The sequence below is a fragment of the Giraffa tippelskirchi genome, chromosome 12 (genome assembly GCF_054371585.1).
Source record: "Giraffa tippelskirchi isolate mGirTip1 chromosome 12, T2T-mGirTip1v1.2.pri, whole genome shotgun sequence".
Classification (NCBI taxonomy): domain Eukaryota; kingdom Metazoa; phylum Chordata; class Mammalia; order Artiodactyla; family Giraffidae; genus Giraffa; species Giraffa tippelskirchi.
This window is the reverse complement of record NC_137286.1, coordinates 50,708,678-50,728,427: the sequence shown is the minus strand read 5'-3', so window position 1 is coordinate 50,728,427 and position 19,750 is coordinate 50,708,678. Positions and strand designations below refer to the sequence as shown.

At 41.5% G+C, this 19,750-nt stretch overlaps 1 protein-coding gene and 1 long non-coding RNA gene across 7 annotated transcripts in view; one reads left to right on the top strand and one right to left on the bottom strand.

Moving 5' to 3' along the window:
• SV2B (synaptic vesicle glycoprotein 2B) overlaps nt 1–19,750 on the bottom strand; it is a 266,204-nt gene that overhangs the window by 173,220 nt on the left and 73,234 nt on the right. The window lies entirely within an intron of this gene.
• Nucleotides 4,998–15,607, top strand: LOC145529802 (uncharacterized). The gene is made up of 2 exons (XR_014071360.1): nt 4,998–5,165; nt 14,367–15,607. It is a non-coding gene; the product is annotated as an uncharacterized LOC145529802 (long non-coding RNA).

The following is a 19,750-nucleotide window of genomic DNA, read 5'->3' as shown; positions in this document are numbered from 1 at the left end:
GCTTCCTGACCTGCATACAGGTTTCTCAAGAGGCAGGTCAGGTGGTCTGGTATTCCCATCTCTTTCAGAATTTTCCACAGTTTATAGTGATCCATACAGTCAAAGGCTTTGGCATAGTCAACAAAGAGAAATAGATGTTTTTCTGGAACTCTCTTGCTTTTTCGATGATCCAGCGTATATTGGCAATTTGATCTCTGGTTCCTCTGCCTTTTCTAAATCCAGCTTGAACATCTGGAAGTTCACAGTTCATGTATTACTGAAGTCTTGCTTGGAGAATTTTAAGCATTACTTTACTAGCATGTGAGATGAGTGCAACTGTGCGGTAGTTTGAGCATTCTTTGGCATTGCCTTTCTTTGGGATTGGGATGAAAACTGACCTTTTCCAGTCCTGTGGCCACTGCTGAGTTTTCCAAATTTGCTGGCATATAGAGTGCAGCACTTTCACAGCATAATCTTTTAGGATTTGAAATAGCTCAACTGGAACTCCATCACCTCCACTAGCTTTGTTCGTAGTGATGCTTTCTAAGGTCCACTTGACTTCACATTCCAGGATGTCTGGCTCTAGGTGAGTGATCACACCATCATGATTATCTGGGTCGTGAAGATCATTTTTGTACAGTTCTTCTGTGTATTCTTGCCACCTCTTCTTAATATCTTCTGCTTCTGTCAGGTCCATACCATTTCTGTCCTTTATCGAGCCCATCCTTGCATGAAATGTTCCCTTGATATCTCTAATTTTCTTGAAGAGATATCTAGTCTTTCCCATTCTGTTGTTTTCCTCTATTTCTTTGCACTGATCACTGAGGAAGGCTTTCTTATCTCTCCTTGCTATTCTTTGGAACTCTGCATTCAAATGGGAATATCTTTCCTTTTCTCCTTTGCTTTTGGCTAGTATTCAAATCCTTGTATCAGAATCTGCTTCTGAGGGAACTCAGACTAAGGCTAACCCAATAGCATTCCTGACCCCCTTTCCTCTGGCTGTCTCCCCCCATCAAGGCTGGAAATCCAGCCTTTGCTTTCCCAGCTTTCTGTGCAGTTAGAGGCAGCTGTGTGACCCAGTCCTGGTCAATGAGACAAACAAGTTCATCTACCAGGGGAAAGTAGAACTATAAAATGCTATTTGATTTCTCATTAAAATGGAGAAATCTGGAAAGAAGACTTTTGTCTCTTCCATCCTTCTTCCTGCCCTAAATACTGAGATCATACCTGGAGTTTCATTACCATTTCAGCAACCACAATGAATTAATAGCCCCTAAAGTCCTACAACTTTATAGGACTATAGAGGGTGTCAGAGGATTAGATGGCTGGATGGCCTCACCAATGCAATGAACATGAGCTTGGGCAAACTCCGGGAGATGGTGAGGGACAGGGAGGCCTGACATGCTGCAGTCCATGGGGTCACAAAGAGTCAGACACGACTGCGTGACAGAATGACAACAAAGTCCTATAACATTTGCCTTCTTTAATAAGACCAGTCCCTAGAACCTAATGATTTTTTCCCTAAGTACTACGTATACAACATTTTAAGATACAAACTCTCCTTTGCCACATATAAGCAAGTAGTGAATTTTGCACATGGTCACCCAGGAGAGGCTTATGGCAGAGCAGGGAATAAATTGCCTGAACGTATTCTCAGTCCTGTGTTCCAAAGACAGAAGGCCTTTGGGAAAGAGGAGTTCTAAGCATGGACTGAGTGTCTTAGCAGAAAGGGAGAGTTGATTTCATGCTAGTTAAAAAGAGAATCCCAGGGGGTGGGGAAAGAGAGAGGCTGCTGAGAGCAGAGGAGACCTATATCTGCCACCTGTCATGTTCTGCTTGTCTACCACACCGTCACTGGCTGGTGACAAGACCCAAGAAAGGAGTAACTACATGGCACATCTGAGCAGGCCAGCATCTCTGTAAAATTCTGCATCCACCTCACATCTCAGGGAGCTACAGAGGAGACTCCCAGACTAGAAGGACCATTTAGGAAGAGGCAGTGCAATTGGACTGGCAAAACCAATACTTTGCCAGTGAGGTTGAGGAACTCTGAGCGATGGGTTCAAACTCCTTTAGGGATAGACAAGTTAAGAGTTTAGGGCTGTAACGTTTGTATGCACTCGGGCCCTAGCCACTAATCAAACAAGACCAGTTCATCTTTCATTCTTTCAATGAACATGAGTTCTTACTATTACTAGGCATTAGAGACATGAATCAAATATTAATAGAACACAGTCTCTGCTTCCAGGGAGCTTACTGTCTGACAGGATAAACACTCACAGACAACTTGTAGGCTCATGAATTGAGTTACAGAAATGAAAAACTCCCCAAATGTTACCTGAATTAATTCAGACAAAATGCGTGTTTCATGCCCCATTTATAGATGAACAAATAAGACTTATCAAAGCCCACATAGTCGCTAGGGGGTAGCATTAAGACTCAGACCCAGCTTTGACTGATTTCAGTGAACAAGTCCCTTCTGCGTTTCTCATCAACCTCAAATGCCCACAGGGAGCCTAGAGGAGTCTGGGGACCACCCTTTATACCCTTGACCCTGACAGACAGACTTTTTCAAGTAGAATTAGTCTTGTCTTGCTATTCAGTGTGAATGTTTCCCAAAGCCAACTGCTCCATCTGCTAAAGCGCTAGGTGACTTCCATGAAAACCAGTTCCATTCATCACACCTTAAGGGAAAACAGCAACCTCCTGTATACACACATTAATTAACACAGCAGAAATAGGCTTGAGTTAATTATAGAGGCTCCCTACATTAAAAATAAGGAACAGGCCAGCTGCCAAAGAAGGCTCAGTAGCATGGAACAACGTGAAAAAAGTGGAAAAAGCCATTACTTCTCTGCACTGTGTCTCTGCCCAAGAGATGCTCCTGTTGAGAAGCACAAGTTTAGCATCTAACACCTTGGAGCTAACCACGAACTCAGAAAGTCTCTCTCAGCTTTGTCCACGTTACATACTCCTTTAAGGAAAGACCCTTTGTCACTAGAAAAGCTGGGTGCCTCAGTTATTAAGAAGGGCTTATAGCAAGGAAAAATTGCATGTCATTTTCCCAGCATTCAATTTTTTTCTTTATTTATTACTAGCGTGCATCTATTTGGAGAAGAATGAGCTAAAACTTTTTTTTTTTAATTAATGGAAAGAACTGGAGAGAAACTGGGAAATGCATTCTCCAAGGCCCCAAATCTATACATTTACCACTGAATCCCTTGAGACGTTTTCTTTTTCTGCTTCACATACGCCAAGGAAAAGTGTACTTAAGCAGGCCACATGTCCCAAATCACCCCAGTCTTGTGTTTACCCTTCCACTTTTTAAAAAAATAAATGTGATATCAACTGAGCATCTCATCTTGATCCCTCTAGCTAGTTCCTGCAGGTGTATAAACATTATCCAGCTTCTTCAAAGGAAACTCTGTGTGGTCTTCGGGTGACATGAACAAGTATCCCTAAAATAAACAACACTTTCCATTACAAAAAGAAGGTGCAACCCAGATATTTTAAAGGCAGCTCAGTATTCTGTGTTCTCCAATAATGAAACAGATACTATGTTGCCCAGATACTACACAGATACTGTACCTGCCCACGTGAATAAAACACTGTGATTTAAAGACTACAAGACAGGGAAGACCACTACTCCCAACAAAAGGTAGAATTTATAGAACCTTGTGATAGAGGGGATTTAAATTTTTATTTTAAACTTTTTATTTTATATTGGAGTGTAGGCAATTAACAATGCTGTGATAGTTTCAAGTGCATGGCAAAGGGACTCAGCCATACATGCACATGTATCCATTCTCCTGATCAGAGGGTTTTTTTTTTAATTTATTTATTTATTTTCATTGGAGGCTAATTACTTTACAATATTGTAGTGGTTTTTGCCATACATTGAGATGAATCAGCCATGGGTGTACATGTGTTCCTCATCCTGAACCCCCCTCCCACCTCCCTCCCCATCCTATCCTTCAGGGTCATCCCAGTGTACCAGCTCTGAGCACCCTGTCTCGGAGGGGATTTTAATGATAACCTGTTCCAACAGTCTCCAAACCTTGGTGTGCATCAGAATTGGCTGGAGAGTCTATTTTATTTCCTTATTTATTTATTTTATTTGGCCACACGGCATATAGGATCTTAGTTCCTCAACCAGTGATGGTACCCATGCCCCCTGCATTGGAAGGTGGATTCTTAACCACTGGACCACCAGGGAAGTCCCATGGGAGGTGTATATTTTGAAATGCCACTGAGCCATTCCAGACATGCTGAATCATCTATAATAAGACACAGGCATCTGGATTTTGAACATATCTTCTCCAAGTGATTCTGATGAGGAGCCCTTTTTGAGAACTTCTCATCCAAACCAGAATCCTCACAACAACATCCCACCCAAGTGGTCCTACAGTCTTGGCTTAAAGGCCTCCTCCCAGGACAGCAAGCCAGTCAGTCTATCCCTGGATGGTACTAACCACTGGGAAACCAGCCTCCCTGGAATGCCCCAGAGCTGGCCCTGCTCTATCATGTCAGTCAAAGAGGTGTGGACCTTTGACATGCACCTGTGAAGGGACAGATTTTTGTTGCTTTCACATGACAAACCATATAAAGACTTACACCAAGATCCAAATTGCAGGCTACAAAAAATACGGGTGGGTGTTCCCTGGTGGCTCAGTGATAAAGAATCCACCTGCCAATGCATGAGACACGGGTTCAATCCCCAGTCTGGGAGGATCCCACCTGCTGCGGAGTGTGCCACAACTATGGAGCCTCTGTGCCACAGTTACTGAGCACATGTGTCGCAGCTACGGAAGCCTGTGCACCCTAGAGTCCATGCTCTGCAAGAAGAGAAGCCACCACAATGAGAAGCCCACGTACCACAACTAGAGAGGAGCCCCTACTCTCCACAACCAGAAAAAAAAACCACACAGCAATGCAGACCCAGCACAGCCTAAAACAAGTAAATAAATAAAATTTCTAAAAAATAAGATATAGCCTAAACTTTATCAAAAATAATTTTAGGAGGGGCGGGGCTAAGATGGCGGAGGAATAGGACGGGGAGACCACTCTCTCCTCCACAAATTTATCGAAAGAACATCTGAACGCTGACCAAACTTCACAAAACTACTTCTGAAGGCTGGCTGAGGACGTCAGGCTTCCACAAAAACTGCGCATTATCTTCAAAAGAGGTAGGAGAAATTATAAAAGATAAAAAGAGAGACAAAAGAGTTAGGGACGGAGACCCGTCCCGGGGAGGGAGTCGTAAAAGAGGAGGAATTTCCAAGCACCAGGAAACCCTCTCACCGGCGGGTGTGGGGGAGGATTTTTTATCTCGGAGGGCAACGTAACTGGGAGGAAAAAATAAATAAAATCCACAGATTACGTGCCTAAAGCAACTCCCAGCAAAGAACCCCAGACGCTCGCATCATCCGCCACCAGCAAGTGGGGGCTGAACGGAGAGGAGCGGGCGGCATTGCCTAGGGTAAGGACCGGGCCAGAGTGCCCCGAGGGCAATCTGAGGGAGCTAACGTGAGATAGTAACCTAAACTGTGGGACAGCGAGAGAGAGAGAACTATCCCGCGAAAAGCCCAACTCTAAGGCACTGCCGGCCCGCTCACAGAACAAAGGACTGAGCGGTTCCAGAGGAGAGCTAGCCGGCTGCGGACCGCCCCATCCCCCGCCGGACACAGCGGGCAGGCGGGGCCCGCCAGAGCCGGAAAGGGGCAAACTCCGCTCCAGAGAGGGCACCCCCTACCAAACTGCAAACAGGCTCCCAGTTTCTAAGCAAAGACTGCCTGAGATCCCGGAGGGTCGACAGCCACCGGGAGGGTCGCAGCCAGAGACCAGCTCCCCAGAACCGACACAAAGCACACCGGAGCCGGGCGCGCCCGTAAACCGAGGCGGGGACCAGGGAGGTGATAAGCCGCACCGCCCCAACAGGGGAGAGCGCCCTCGCCAAACTCCTGGCCGCCTGGGCAGCTCCGACCGGGAACGGCGCAAGCCGCGGGCGAAACCGAGTCTGCGCCTTTGTGTAGTAACCGGGAGCCTGAACCTGAGCGGCTTAGACCTGGGAAGTGCACGCAGCTCAGGGCCCGCTCCCCGGCCGAGTAACCTGAAGCCTGAGCAGGGTAGACGGGGAAAGCACACACGCCGTGAGCGGGGGCGAATCCAGTGCGGCCGAGACACTGCGAGCTTACCACACACACGCCAGAATTGCAGTGTTCCTTCCTCCCCACAGCACGATTGAACAAGCGAACCTAAAGAGATCACCTCCACCGCTTTGTTGCAGGGCGGAAATTAGATACTGAAGAGATCTCCAAACAGAAGCCAAATAAACAGAGGGAAGCGCTTTGGAAGGGACAGGCCAACAGATTAAGATCCCTGTAGTTAATACCGACTGCATTGAAAAGGACCTATAGATCTTGAAAAGTATAAGCAGGAATAAGGATCTATCTAAAACTGAGCGGATCCCACACTGCTCACAACAGCTCCAGAGAAAGTCCGGGATATATATATTTTTTACTATTTTTTTTTTTTTTGAATTTTTTTTTTTAATTAAAAAAAAAAATTTTTTTTCTCTTCTTTCCTTTTTCTTCAAGTCCTCTATTACACCTTTAACTTTCATTTTCATAACCCACTATTAACTTGCAAAAAAAAAAACCCTATTTTTGAAGCAAACTACATACATATATCTTATACCTTTTGTGTTTTTTTTTTTTAATGTTTTTTTCCTGTTCTACATTTTTTTACTGTTTTACTGTTTTTTTTTCTTTTTACACTGTTTCCTTTTTTCTTTTTTTTTTTAGATTGTAAGCTTTATAAGAGTTTAACCTCTACTCTAGATTTTTAATCTTTGTTTTACATATTTGATATCAACTTTGTACATTTAAGAACCCAATCTTTAGGACCCATTTTTACTCAGGAGTGTGATCACTGGCCTGATCACTCTCTCCCCCTATTGATGCTTTCTTCTCCCTCAGGGAACCTCTATCTCCCACCCTCCTCCTTCTCTTCTCAACCCAATTCTGTGAATCTCTGAGGGTGTTCTGGGTACCGGAGAACACTTCAGGAACAGGATACTGCCCAGATCTCTCTCTCCCCTCTTAATTCCTCCCTTTCTACTCATGCTCACCTCTGTTACCTTCCTCCCCCCTCTCTATGTATCTCTGTGAATCACTCTGAGGGTTCCAAACTGTGGAAAGCACAGAGGGAAGTGCTTACTGGCTAGACTGCTCTCTCCACATTTGAATTCCCCTCTTCCCCTCCTGGTCACCTCAACCCACCCCACCCCCACCTCATCTCTCCATGTAACTCAGTGAACCTTTCTGGGTATCCCTCACTGTGGAGAATCTTTTCACCATTAACCTAAAAGTTTTATTATTGAGGCTGTTTGGAAGGAGAAGTCTTCAGGCTACTGCAAGAATAAGACTGAAAGCCAGGGGAAACATTAATTAATAAGAGACCATCCAATAGCCTCCATAAATTCACTGAAACCAAGCTCCACCCAAGAGACAATAAGTTCCAGAGCAAGACATACCACGCAAATTCTCCAGCAACGCAGGAACATAGACCTGAGCATCAATATACAGGCTGCCCAGAGGCACACCAAATCCATAGACATCTCAAAAATTAATACTGGTCACTCCATTGCACTCTAGAGAGCAGAAATCCAGCTCCACCCACCAGAACACCGACACAAGCTCCCCCAACCAGGAAGCCTTGACAAGCCAACTGTCCAACCCCAACCGCAGTGAGGAACCTCCCCAACAAAGAGGAACTTCATACTACCAGAATACAGAAGGGCCACGCCTAACACAGCAATCTAAACAAGATGAAAAGGCAGAGAAATACTCAGCAAGTAAAGGAAAATGAGAAATGCCCACAAAGCCAAATAAAAGAGGAGGAGATAGGGAATCTATCTGAAAAAGAATTTAGAATAAGGATAATAAAAATGATCCAAAATCTTGAAAGCAAAATGGAGTTACAGATAAATAGCCTGGAGACAAAGATTGAGAAGATGCAAGAAATGTTTATCAAGGACTTAGAAGAAATAAAAAGGAATCAATATAGAATGAATAATGAAATAAAGGAGATAAAAGACACTCTGGAGGGAACCAACAGTAGAATAACGGAGGCAGAAGATAGGATAAGTGAGGTAGAAGATAGAATGATGGAAATAAATGAAGCAGAGAGGAAAAAAGAAAAAAGAATCAAAAGAAATGAGGAAAACCTCCGGGACCTCTGGGACAATATGAAACGCCCCAACATTCGAATCATAGGAGTCCCAGAAGAAGAAGATAAAAGGAAAGGCCATGAAAAAATACTCGAGGAGATAATAGTTGAGAATTTCCCTAAATTGAGGAAAGAAATAGTCACAGAAGTCCAAGAAACCCAGAGAGTTCCAAACAGGATAAACCCAAGGCGAAACACCCCAAGACACATATTAATCAAATTAACAAAGATCAAACACAAAGAACAAATATTAAAAGCAGCAAGGGAAAAACAACAAATAACACACAAGGGGATCCCCATAAGGATAACAGCTGATCTTTCAATAGAAACCCTTCAGGCTAGAAGGGAATGGCAGGACATACTTAAAGTAACGAAAGAGAATAATCTACAACCCAGATTACTGTATCCAGCAAGGATCTCTTTCAGATATGAAGGAGAATTCAAAAGCTTTACAGACAAGCAAGAGCTGAGGGAATTCAGCACCACCAAACCAGCTCTCCAGCAAATGCTAAAGGATCTTCTCTAAACAGGAAACACAGAAAGGATGTTTCAACACGAACCCAAAACAACAAAGTAAATGGCAACGGGATCATACTTATCAATAATTACCTTAAATGTAAATGGGTTGAATGCCCCAACCAAAAGACAAAGGGTTGCTGAATGGATACAAAAACAAGACCCCTATATATGCTGTCTACAAGAGACCCACCTCAAAACTAGAGACACACACAGGCTGAAAGTGAAAGGATGGAAAAACATATTCCATGCAAACGGAGACCAAAAGAAAGCAGGAGTCGCAATACTCATTTCAGATAAAATAGTCTTTAAAATAAAGGATGTGAAAAGGGACAAAGAAGGACACTACATAAAGATCAAAGGATCAATTCAAGAAGAAGACGTAACAATCATAAATATATATGCACCCAACATAGGAGCACCACAATATATAAGGCAAATACTAACAAGTATGAAAGGGGAAATTAACAATAACACAATAATAGTGGGAGACTTTAATACTCCACTCACGCATATGGATAGATCAACTAAACAGAAAATTAACAAGGAAACACAAACTTTAAATGATACAATAGACAAATTAGATTTAATTGATATTTACAGGAGTTTCCACCCCAAAACAATCAATTTTACCTTTTTCTCAAGTGCACATGGAACTTTCTCCAGGATAGATCACATCCTGGGCCATAAATCTAGCCTTGGTAAATTCAAAAAAATTGAAATCATCCCAGCCATCTTCTCTGACCACAATGCAGTAAGATTAGACCTCAATTACAGGAAAAAAACTATTAAAAGTTCCAACATATGGAGGCTAAACAACACGCTTCTGAATAACCAACAAATCACAGAAGAAATCAAAAAAGAAATAAAATTATGCATAGAAACGAATGAAAATGAAAACACAACAACCCAAAACCTATGGGACACTGTAAAAGCAATACTAAGGGGAAGGTTCATAGCAATACAGGCGTACCTCAAGAAACAAGAAAAAAATCAAATAAATCAACCAACTCTACACCTAAAGCAACTAGAGAAGGAAGAAATGAAAAACCCCAGGGTCAGTAGAAGGAAAGAAATCTTAAAAATTAGGGCAGAAATAAATGCAAAAGAAACAAAAGAGACCATAGCAAAAATCAACAAAACTAAAAGCTGGTTTTTCGAGAAGATAAACAAAATTGATAAGCCATTAGCCAGACTCATCAAGAAACAAAGGGAGAAGAATCAGATCAACAAAATTAGAAATGAAAATGGAGAGATCACAACAGACTCCACAGAAATACAAAGGATCATAAGAGACTACTACCAACAGCTATATGCCAATAAAATGGACAACTTGGAAGAAATGGACAAATTCTTAGAAAAGTATAACTTTCCAAAACTGAACCAGGAAGAAATAGAAGATCTTAACAGACCCATCACAAGCACGGAAATCGAAACTGTAATCAGAAATCTTCCAGCAAACAAAAGCCCAGGACCAGACGGCTTCACAGCGGAATTCTACCAAAAATTTAGAGAAGAGCTAACACCTATCCTACTCAAACTCTTCCAGAAAATTGCAGAAGATGGTAAACTTCCAAACTCATTCTATGAGGCCACCATCACCCTAATTCCAAAACCAGACAAAGATGTCACAAAAAAGGAAAACTACAGGCCAATATCACTGATGAACATAGATGCAAAAATCCTTAATAAAATTCTAGCAAACAGAATCCAACATCATATTAAAAAGATCATACATCATGACCAAGTGGGCTTTATCCCAGGAATGCAAGGTTTTTTTAACATCCGCAAATCAATCAATGTAATACACCACATTAACAAATTGAAAGAAAAAAACCATATGGTTATCTCAATAGATGCAGAAAAAGCCTTTGACAAAATTCAGCATCCATTTATGATTAAAACCCTCCAGAAAGCAGGAATAGAAGGAACATATCTCAACATAATAAAAGCTATATATGACAAACCCACAGCAAACATTATCCTCAATGGTGAAAAATTGAAAGCATTTCCCCTAAAGTCAGGAACAAGGCAAGGATGCCCACTTTCACCACTACTATTCAACATAGTTTTGGAAGTTTTGGCCACAGCAATCAGAGCTGAAAAAGAAATAAAAGGAATACAGATAGGAAAAGAAGAAGTAAAACTCTCACTGTTTGCAGATGACATGATCCTCTACATAGAAAACCCTAAAGACTCTACTAGAAAATTACTAGAGTCGATTAATGAATATAGTAAAGTTGCAGGATATAAAATTAACACACAGAAATCCCTTGCATTCCTATACTCCAATAATGAGAAAACAGAAAGAGAAATTAAGGAAACAATACCATTCACCATTGCAACAAAAAGAATAAAATATTTAGGAATATATCTACCTAAAGAAACAAAAGACTTATATATAGAAAACTATAAAACACTGATGAAAGAAATCAAAGAGGACACAAACAGATGGAGAAATATACCGTGTTCATGGATTGGAAGAATTAATATAGTGAAAATGAGTATACTACCCAAAGCAATCTACAGATTCAATGCAATCCCTATCAAGCTACCAATGGTATTTTTCACAGAACTGGAACAAATCATCTCACAATTTGTATGGAAATATAAGAAACCTCGAATAGCCAAAGCAATCTTGAGGAAGAAGAATGGAACTGGAGGAATCAACCTGCCTGACTTCAGGCTCTACTACAAAGCCACAGTCATCAAGACAGTATGGTACTGGCACAAAGATAGAAATATAGATCAATGGAACAAAATAGAAAGCCCAGAGATAAACCCACTCACATATGAACACCTTATCTTCGACAAAGGAGGCAAGAATATACAATGGAGAAAAGACAATCTCTTTAACAAGTGGTGCTGGGAAAACTGGTCAACCACTTGTAAAAGAATGAAACTAGAACACTTCCTAACACCGTACACAAAAATAAACTCAAAATGGATTAAAGTTCTAAACGTAAGACCAGAAACAATAAAACTTCTAGAGGAAAACATAGGCAAAACACTCTCCGACATAAATCACAGCAGGATCCTCCATGACCCACCTCCCAGAATATTGGAAATAAAAGCAAAAATAAACAAATGGGACCTAATTAAAATTAAAAGCTTTTGCACAACAAAGGAAACTATAAACAAGGTGAAAAGACAGCCTTCAGAATGGGAGAAAATAATAGCAAATGAAGCAACAGACAAACAATTAATATCAAAAATACACAAGCAACTTCTGCAGCTCAATTCTCGAAAAATAAACGACCCAATCAAAAAATGGGCCAAAGAACTAAACAGACATTTCTCCAAAGAAGACATACAGATGGCTAACAAACACATGAAAAGATGCTCAACATCACTCATTATTAGAGAAATGCAAATCAAAACCACAATGAGGTATCATTTCACACCAGTCAGAATGGCTGCTATCCAAAAGTCTACAAGCAATAAATGCTGGAGAGGGTGTGGAGAAAAGGGAACCCTCTTACACTGTTGGTGGGAATGCAAACTAGTACAGCCACTATGGAGAACAGTGTGGAGATTCCTTAAAAAACTGGGAATAGAACTGCCATATGACCCAGCAATCCCACTGCTGGGCATATACACCGAGGAAACCAGAATTGAAAGAGACGCGTGTACCCCAATGTTCATCGCAGCACTGTTTACAATAGCCAGGACATGGAAGCAACCTAGATGTCCATCAGCAGACGAATGGATAAGGAAGCTGTGGTACATATACACAATGGAATATTACTCAGCCATTAAAAAAAATACATTTGAATCGGTTCTACTGAGATGGATGAAACTGGAGCCCATTTACAGAGTGAAGTAAGCCAGAAAGAAAAACAACAATACAGTATACTAATGCATATATATGGAATTTGAAAGATGGTAACGATAACCCTATATGCGAGACAGAATAAGAGACACAGATGCATGGAACATTTTTATGGACTCTGAGGGAGAAGGTGAGGGTGGGACGTTCTGGGAGAATAGCATTGAAACATGTATATTATCGTATGTGAAACAGAACACCATTCCATGTTCGATGCATGTGACAAGGGCTCAGGGCCGGGGCAATGGGATGATCCAGATGATGGGATGGGGAGGGAGGTGGGTGGGGGGTCCAGGAAGGGGAACACATGTAAACCCATGGCTGATTCATGTCAACGTATGGCAAAAACTATTACAATATTGTAAAGTAATTAGCCCCCAACTAAAATAAATAAATTTATTAAAAAAATAATAATAATTTTATACTGAATTAGTTTAGCATAAGGCTTCCCAGGTGGTGCTAGTGGTAAAGAACCCACCTGCCAATATAGGAGACCTAAGAGATGCAGGTTCCATCCCTGGGTTGGGAAGATCCCCTGGAGGAGGGCATGGCAGCCCACTTAAGACAAAATATCATTTCAGAACCAACCTTAAGTTCTCTATGGTAGAAGAGGAAGTGATTAAGAATACAATGCAACCTAAATGACCATCAACAGAAGAAAGAAGATGTGGTACATATATACAATGGAATATTACTCAGCTGTAAAAAGAAACAAAATTGTGTCATTTGTAGAGACATGGATGAACCTAGAGAGTGTCACATATAGTGAAGTAGGTCATATCATGTATCAATACATATATGCGGAATCTGAAAAAAATCAGTATGGACTACCTTATTTACAAAGCAGAAATAGAAACACGAATGAAGAGAACATACATATACCAAAGGTGGGAGGTAGGAGGAATTGGGAGATCGGGGTGGACATATATACTATGTATAAAATGGATAACTAATGAGAACCTGCTGTATAGCACAGGGAATTCTACTTGATGCTCTGTGGTGACCTACATGGGAAGGAAATCCAAAAAAGAGGGTATATATGTACAGTTATGGCTGATTCATTTTGCTGTACAGTAGAAACTAACACAACATTGTAAAGCAACTACACCCTAATAACTTAAAAAAAAAAAAAAGACTACAGTGCAAAGAATACAGGTGTTTCCATCATACCTGGATTGGATCCTGGATCTTCCATTTACAGTTTGAGTGGCTTTGGGCATATTATTTAAATACTCTGAACTTTGGTTTTCTTGGAAAATTGGGACAAAATCAATAGGGTTGTCATATCACACGAGATACTGGCATTCTGTAAACGGATCCTTCCCTTCCCTTCCGTTTTCTTTCTCTGCTCAATTTGTTGTGAGCTCTTATTTCTATCCCTTGGATCCTGTTTTTCTCTCCATTCCTAACACCACCACCACCACTTAAATTATTGTGTCTGTATTTGTTCAGCATCTCACTACTTAAATAATTAGGTTTGGATGGGGATGAGAAATAAATTAGCATCTTAAAAGAAAGTTCCACAATTCTATTCAGGAAGTAATTCCCTTTGTTCAGGAAAAAATCTTGCAAGGTCACTTGGGGCAGCAGAACCCTGAGAGATAGGATTAGCAAGAGAAAAAGTAGAAAAAGAGGTAGGTAAATTGTTCTGCATTTCAAATGAACTGGAAGAACTAAGCATAAAAGAATGAGGAGGGGAGACAGAACAGTGAGACTGAGAAACAGGGAAAAGGAGTCTTAGAGATGCTTCATATTCGAGTTTAAGTTGTTTCCCGAGTATGATATAAACTCATGTCCATTTCCCCAAACTTAGGTAAAATTTGCTACATGGCAAAGTTTTGTGGCAAGGAAAGGAGCTTCACAAGACAGAGGGGAAAACAACAATCAGCAGAGTAAAGCAGTCAAAGAAAACCCCCAAGAGCAGCAGGAAATCTTGAATGTTTCCAACCACATCCAGCTCTGAAGAGTCAGAGAGCCTCCAGCTAACACCAAGGCTGCACTAAGAGGTCTGCAAAAGTCGGGGCTTCCCTGCTGATCCAGTGGCTAAGACTCTGAGCTCCCAGTGCAGGAGGCCTGGGTTTGATCCCTGGTCAGGGAACTAGATCTCAACATGTTGCAACTACGAGCTCACATGCCACGATGGAGATTAAAGATCCTGAGTGCCACAACGAAGACCTGGTGCAGCCAAATAAATAAAAAATAAATGCTTTTTAAATATTTTTTTCAAGATGTCTGCCATCAAAAAGTCTACGAACAATAAATGCTACAGAGTGTGTGGAGAAAAGCGAACCCTCTTACACTGTTGGTGGGAATGCAAACTGGTACACCCACTATGGAGAACAGTGTGGAGAGTCCTTAAAAAACTGGAAACGACTGCCATACGATCCAGCAATCCCACTGCTAGGCATGCACACCGAGGAAACCAGAACTGAAAGAGACACATATACCGCAATGTTCATTGCAGCACTGTTTACAATAGCCAGGACATGGAAGCAACCTAGATGTCCATCGGCAGATGAATGGATAAGGAAGTTATGGTACGTATACACAATGGGCTATTACTCAGCTATAAAAGAGAATGCATTTGAGTCAGTTCTAATGAGGTGGATGGAACTGGAGCCTATTATACAGACTGAAGTAAGTCAGAAAGAGAAACACCAATACAGTATATTAACGCATATATATGGAATTTAGAAAGACAGTAACGATGATCTTATATGCAAGGCTGCGAAAGAGACATAGATGTAAAGAACAGACTTTTGGACTCTGTGGGAGAAGATGGGGGGGATGATATGAGAGAATAACATTGGAACATGTATATTACCATGTGAAAAACAGATGACCAATGCAAGTTCAATGCATGAAACAAGGCACTCAAAGCTGGTGCTCTGGAACAACACAGAGGGATGGGGTGGGGAGGGAGGTTTTGAGGGGGATTCAGGATGGGAGAACCCAGATGCAGCCATGGGTGATTCATGTCGATGTATGGCAAAAACCACACAACACTGTAAAGTAATTATCCTCCAATTAAAATAAATTAATTAATTTTTAAAATTTTCATCTCAGCTCCCTTTATGCCACTCCTCTGCTCAGAAGCACTGAGGGAGCCTTGAATATGACATTGGGAGGACCCCATGTTCCTTTTACTCATTTCAGTCAGAAAGTGCCCAACTTTTATACATATACTCTTTATGCGCAACATCACTAATTATTAGAAAAATGCAAATCAAAACTACAGTGAGGTTATCACCTCACACCAGTCAGAATGGCCATCATCAAAATGTCTAAAAATAATAAATGCTGGAGAGAGTGTGCAGAAAAGAGACTCCTCCTACACTGTCGGTAGGAATGTAAGTTGGTGCAGTCACTATGGAAAACAGCATGGAAACTCCTTAAGAAAACTAAAAATAGAATTATCATATGATCCAGCAATCTCAGTCCTGGTCATATTTTCTGAAAAAACTATAATTTTAAAAGACGCAGGCACCCCAGTGTTCACAGCAGCATTATTTACAACAGCCAAGACATGGAAGCAATCTGTGTCCATCAACAGATGAATGGATAAAGAAGATGTGGTATACACACAAATGGAATATTACTCAACCATAAAGAAAATGAAATAATGCCATTTCCTGCAACATGGGTGGATTTAGAGATTACACGAAATGAATTAAGTCAGAAAGAGAAAGACAAATACCATATGATTAAAAAAATGATATAAATGACTTTATTTTAAAAACAGAAACAGACTCACAGATGTAGAAAAAAACTTATAACTATCAAAGGGGAAAGCAGGAGGGATAGGAATAAATTAGGAATTTGGCATATGTACACTACTATACATAAAATATTAATAGATAAACAATAAGGTATAGCATAAAGAACTATACTGAGTATAATAAACCATAATGAAAAAAATCTGTAAAAGAATATATATACATATGTATAAGTGAATTGCTTTTCTATACACCAGAAACTACCATAGCATTATAAATTAACTATACATCAATTAAAAACAGTAATAAAATAAAATAGACATACACTCTTTCAGGTATAGCATTCACCTCTCTGAATGACACTTCCTGTAATCTGCAGCAAAAAAAAAAAGTTGCTAACATGTGACCTCTGTTCAGAAAAAAACTGTTTGTAACTCTGTAGGCTTGAGCCTCTAAGGAGAAAAAAATATAAAAACACGTATGATAAATCATATACAAATAAGTTTTATATATATTCTATTTAGTGAGTAGCTACTCAATGTCAGACTCAGTATTTTATTCCTATTCTCTCATTTAATCTTCACAATAGCCCTCCCAAGTATATATTATTGTTACCATTGTTCGGACAAGCAACGTGAGGTTCACAGGAATTTGGTAATTTACCCAAAGAGTCAGGTGGCGAGTGGCATTGCCAGCCTTACCCTGCCCGCACTCTTGTCCAGGCCACCTTGACAGGCTGATCCTTCACTGGATGGAGACTAGGTTGCAAGAGCAAATTGTAAAGATGCTCCTGAAGACCTCAGGTCTTCTTGAAGAAGAGCTATTGCTACTCTGCAACTGACCCTAAAGTGATACCAGCAAAAGATCTGGAAAAACATCATCTTTTCTAGAAAAGCTGTATCTCAACATCGACCGCTCCAAGTTCAAGCTGTGTCTTAGAATCCCCTAAGAAATCTCCCCAAATTGGAGTTTCTCAGTGCACACCTGCTAAAGCAGACTCTTTGGGAGAAGGGGTGCAAAAAACCTGTATTTTATTTGTTCGGCTGTGCCAGGTCTTAGCTGTGATGTGAAAACTCTTAGTTCCAGGATGTGGGTCTACTTCTCTGACTAGGGATCAAACCTGGGCCCCCTGCTCTGGGAGGGTGGAGTCTGAGCCACTGGACCACCAGGGAAATCCCTCCAAGACTGTATGTTAAAATTCCCCCCATAATGCAGCCAATCTCAGAAGTGGGGTTTAAGAAACACTGATTATACGCCACTCAAGTATAAGAACTACTCCCTTAGTGTTGTAAGAATTCTAGCTTCCATCACAATAATAGGTCTATTTTTAAGAGAAGTTGGAGGAAGTGAGGGAAATCATAGCATGAACGTATGTCCACTGAAGGCCAGATGGGTTTCCATTTGCTGCCTGTGGCCATAAGAAAGCAGAGAGGGGCTTCACTAGTTGCTCAGTGGTAAAGATTCTGCCTGCCAATGCAAAAGACATGGGTTTGATCCCTGGTCTGGGAAGTTCTCACACACCACAGAGCAACTACGCCCATGCACCCCAACCACTGAGCCTGTGCTCTAGAGACAGAACTGCAACTACTGAGGCCACAAGCCACAAATACAGAAGTCCATGCACCCCAGAGCCCATGCTCTGCCGCAAGGGAAGCCACCACAATGAGAAGCCTGAGCATGGGAGCTGAAGAGCAGCCCCCACCCACTGCAACTAGAGAGAAGCCCACGCTGCCACGAAGACCCGGCACAGCCAAAATAAATCTGCTGTTGCTGTTCAGTTGCTAAGTCGGGTCCCTCTCTTTACAACCCCGTGGACTGTAGCACGCCAGGCTTCCCTGTCCTTCACTATCTCCCTGAGTTTGCTCAAACTCATGTCCATTGAGTCAGTGATGCCATCCAACCATCTCCTCTGTCATCTCCTTCTCCCCCTGCCCTCAATCTTTCCCAGCATCGGGGTCTTTTCCAAAGAGTGAGCTCTGTGCATCAGATGGCCCAAGTATTGAGTCAGAGAGACTCTCTGGGTGCGTTTATCAACTCCTAGGAAGGCTCTAATTAATGGGGAGAGCCCATCCTATTACGCTTGATACAAAGGTGATAAACAGCCACTGAGACATGCCAGAAACTTGTTCAGGACAAGTGCAAGCATGTCTTAGAGAGAAGAGAGTGTGTTAAGCCACAGATATATCCAATACATACCCCCAAACTCAGTCTGGTTAGTACAGGAAACCCAGTGAAGAAAAAGAAAGTGGCATCAGCCCTGTGCTACAATTTTTGTTGGAAGACAACAAAGAGAACAGACAGGAACGGCTGCAGCTTAGATCCCAGGTTAAGTGACTACCAGACCTAAATGACCTAAATAAGCCAGAGCTGTTTGAGAACTTGGAGGAAAATTCCAGGAACTAACACAGAGGAGAGGCATACACCTAATTAAATCCTCCTTTGAGAAAGTGATATTTTTGTTCTAATTCTCTGGCAGAATCACTAGACCTTTGAGACAGAAAATGTTTACATAAAATGATAAAAGGCATTTGTATTAGTTTAAAATCCTTCTCAACAGATAATTATTGAAAGACTGTCATTAGACTATAGAATTACCAGGTGCCATTTAAATGTTTATTATGGGGAAAAATGCAACTCTCTTCCTATCTGCTATTACTTGTAAGAAAAATGTCATTGGTATTGTGATGCTCATTCGAATTTTGTTAACAGCTGATAACACCAGTTAAAAAATGTTTACCTAGGCCAGTGGTTCTCAAACAGGGCTTCCCAGGTAGCACAGTGGTAAAGAATCCACCGCCTGCAATGCAGGAGGCAGAAGAGATACAATTTCGATCCCCGGGTTGGGAAGATCACTTGGAATGGGAAATGGCAACCCATTCCAGTATTCTTGCCCAGAAAATTCCACGGACAGAGGAGTTTGGCAGGCTATAGTCCATGGGGTCGCAAAAGAGATGGACTCAACTGAGTGATGGACCACATCTGAGCACAGGCCAGGGGTTCTCAAACTTAGGGCATTAGAATCACCTAAATCAGGGGTCCCCATCCTCCAGGATCTAATGCCTGATGCTCTGAGGTGGAGCTGATGTAATAATAATAGAAATAAAGTGCACAATAAATGTTATGCGCTCAAATCGTCCCAAAACCATCCCTCCCTCCAGGTCCATGGAAAAATTGTCTTCTAGGAAACCAGTCTTTGTGCCAAAAAGATTGGGGACCACTGACCTGTCCTAAAAGGACTTGTTCCAAAACAGCTTGTTAGGCCTCACCCCTGAGTTTCTACTTTATTAGGTCTAGGGGAGAGTCCAAGAATTTACAGTTCTAACAAATTCCCAGGATGCTACTGGTCTGAGGACCACACTTTGAGAACCATTGACCCAGAGCATGAGATCAACTTCCAAATGATCTGGGGTGAGATGCAATCTCTCACTGCCACCAAACTCCAGAAGCAGAAGAGGTGGGTCTTCTTTCCACACCTTTGCCA